Source organism: Olea europaea, unplaced genomic scaffold (genome assembly GCF_002742605.1).
Source record: "Olea europaea var. sylvestris unplaced genomic scaffold, O_europaea_v1 scaffold4458, whole genome shotgun sequence".
Taxonomy (NCBI): Eukaryota; Viridiplantae; Streptophyta; class Magnoliopsida; order Lamiales; family Oleaceae; genus Olea; species Olea europaea.
In genome coordinates this window covers 18,569-22,237 of record NW_019262764.1, presented here as the reverse complement: position 1 = coordinate 22,237, position 3,669 = coordinate 18,569, and the positions used below count along the sequence as shown (strand labels likewise).

The window sequence follows — 3,669 nt, the reverse complement described above, 5'->3', positions numbered from 1 at the left end:
TGTTTGTATTTTAAAAATACACATGTCAAATCAAAATATTAAATGTTCTCGACATTTCAAACATTGTTTTCGATATTTTAAATTTCTAGAATGACATTTTATTTCGAACATGACATTTCTCTACACTTGAAATGTAATTCTTGACGTTTCTGTTTCAATGATAAAAATAGCATTAATTGTGATTTGACATGTACACTTTAGAAATAAATATGACATTTTATGTGTCAAAAATTTATTGGTCAATAAATTTTTTGCAAAAATGTCAATTTCTTGTCTTTTTGTGGAATCATAAATTGTTCACAGGGGTATTTTGGTCAAAATATTCCAAAATGGACATTTTGCAAGGATTTGTGAAAGTAGACATTTTTGCAAATGGATATGTGAAAATGGACATTTCAAGAAATTTTCTCTTCAAATTTTAATCATATTCTAGCTAGTCCAGAGTAACTGGCCGCTTGAGAGGAACATCGGACTTCTTTTCTATATCTCGAGATAAAGCTTTCCTCGTATCTGAGAAAGAAAACAAGAGATAAATAAAACTACACATCATGACGCAGAATAATGAGCGTCATGTGTAGCAGCTCACCTAATCCATCCTCTTCTCCAGAATAATAACGTAGTACCCTTCTATAAACTATATAGCCAAGCTGAAAGGACAAAGTAGGTAAATGAGCATAGTAATTGATATGATTAAGAATAGAAATTCGTCCTTGTACTCGATTCACATTGTCAAAGAAAACATCTTAGGGGTGCATATCATACAGAGTCAAACTAGCAGAAATTACAAGATATTACATTTTCATACATCTTGATAGCAGGTGTATTTGAAGCTCTCACAAAAGATCAACCAACTAAGCCTTATCACTACAAAAATGAAGCATGCTTTAAGACATAGAGCTCATCCAGCAATTCCTATCAACAGTTGATTGCGAAGGAGGAATATAAATGTGAATATGAAGAACTTTGGGTGTTATATCATGGAATTCCGAGATATAAAAATTGGTAAAAGGAACACACAAGTGCTTCAAAAGCACTGTAAAATGCAATAGTTCAAAGTTAAAAAAATTTGAATCACATTTTAATTTCCCAACTAATTGCACTGTAAAATCTCAAAGTGATTTAGTGCTTGTTTGTGCCCCATTATTTGTAAGGAATGTATTATGAAATAGTGATTGATGTTGAAATATGTGATTAAAAAGGAAGAAAAAGTTTTTAATTTACATGTAATATTATTCTAATGAATAATGTGTGATTGAAAATGATTACTGTAGAAAAAATAATGTGATAGAATGTGAAAAAATGGTAGACAAACAAAGCCTTTGATTCTATGAAATAGCCCACTTTCATTCATAAAAAACATGTCCACTTACATCTTGTCATTGATGTTCTCAAGCAAGTTCATGAGTTTCTTGGCCAATTATCCCCATGTGATTTTTTTTTCCCAAAAATGAACCATCCACTCCACCCTTGTATCTTATATGTAAACCTCTACGGTTCATTGTTGCCTGCGAAATTCAGGAGCTACAGTTACTGCAGTGACATGAGCATGCCATGACTCCCCTTGTCCTTCAAATTTTCCCGTGACTGGAAGTACAATAATTCAAAGCATTACCCCATGTATTATGGAATGATGTAGACAAAACAGCTAAAATTTGAAGTATTGATAGAAATGGAACCTAATGTACTGTATGTACTTTTTCTTGTCTTCAGTTCGACCTTCGAGGTAAGGTTGACGGGGATCTAGGAGCGGTAGGCATCAAGGTGAAGGGATCCGAGGTACTTTGGAAAATTCGACGTGCTCATGTAGCCCTAGTATTTGCTTCATAGATAAAGACTATTCGTTGAACCTTCATTCAGTGTCATAGAAGAGAAAGAACATAGAGAGACGAAAGTTCAAAACATAGTCACTCCCTTCTTAATTATAGGCAATTCTGCAGTACCAATGACACATAGCTCTCACATTGATAGTAAAGCATCTTAAATCTTGTGTTTTCTTGCTTTCTATTTCTTATTTTGCATTATTAATTGCTCTTGGTAATAGGAATTGTTTGTTATATATAACAATCACCATTTACTCCTACATTTTTGGAGTCCCATAGCTGAAACACTAAACCAAAGGTTAAAAATCGTTTTAAGCGTGCAACCTTTCTACAAGTCCTAAATCCATCCATTATATTTGTCATCAAAGGTCATGCCATGTCTTATGCCCTCAAGCCGACAATATATTTACAATCACTTCTAGGAGTCCAAGTGAACTCTTATTATGGAAACACTAAAGCATAGGTTAAAAATCTTTTGAAGCATGCAATTTTCACAGGGTCCTAAATGGATTTGTCCAATCATTTTCCAAAATCAATGTCATGCCTTAGGCCCTGCTTTGTGGAGTTTGTTTCTAAAACCCTCCATATATGAAGTTTGGGAAGCAACAGAAAACACACTCAAAATGTAGTATATTGATTCTCTACATTCATATTACTTTATCAACAACGTTTAGTTGTAAAACACGGACACTGTCTCATTTCTTTATATTTCCAAATCTCCTGACAAGCAAGGAACACTTATCTGCATACCTTAGACATAAGTCCAACACATCAAGTGGAGAGGCATATATACTTCTTAGTTCTGACACGCGACGTACATGTTCTCGATAGCGTAATGATATAACAAGCACATTTTAAAAGACGTGTCTCTTTTTCAAAATTTTGTTTACCACCATCTCCAAGTCATGTTCGTGTCTCATGTCTGTAAACATCTCAATGCTTCATAGTATATCAGCACAGCACATTTACCTCATCATAAGAAAAGACACTTAGAGTTTAAAGTGTAGTTTATAAAAGATTATTACAACTACAATGCGGAATAATAAACTCTCAAAGTGTAAAATCGAACTAAAACGACCCAAAACTTCTTCAACACCACTAATGAAGTGTTCTTGATGTTGAGCTCAGATTTGTGTCACACTGGATCATGCACCATCGTCCATGAGAATGACAATGGATATACTGAGAAAAGATTCGTCGGAAGCCACCAAGAATTTCGCCAGAGTTATGGAAAGCTCCCACTTGGTTACCTCTCTATGCTCTCTCTTAAATGTTATGCCAAATCCAAGAATGAGAAAATGAAGAGGTCTTGTAATTATAGAGCCAATTCATTTGAATTCAAAATTCAAATATTGTACTATGGTTAACAAGAGAGTGATAACACTAGTATAGGCAATTGACCACAAGATTAAATTTAACCATTGGATTTAATCTATGGTCCATGTTACTCCATAACTAGCACAATCCAAGTCACATTCTCTAGACCATTCAACTTGCATCAATAATAGGATGTGATCCACCTACAAATCTTTACCTTGGATCACATAACATCCTTCGCCAAATTCCCCGATTACAAGTGATATCCATTAGTGTGGTCTTATTTTTATCATCATTGCTCACTCCAACTTAGCATCTGCACAACAATTAACCATTATCAATACTTAGTATCGATAAACATTTATTGAACTTACCAACCGCAAGTACTTTTGTTTCAACATCTGTAGAGTTATCACCAGTTGCAATTTTAAGCAAAATAAAATCACCAGAAGCTAACATCTCCCTAATGAAGTGATACTTCACCTCAATATGCTTAGTACGTTCATGATAAACATGATTTTTATCCAACATC

General features: G+C 34.0%; 1 pseudogene; it reads right to left on the bottom strand.

Moving 5' to 3' along the window:
• Positions 1 to 418: 418 nt before the first annotated feature.
• LOC111388007 lies at positions 419 to 3,407 on the bottom strand (annotated as a pseudogene).
• Positions 3,408 to 3,669: the final 262 nt, after the last annotated feature.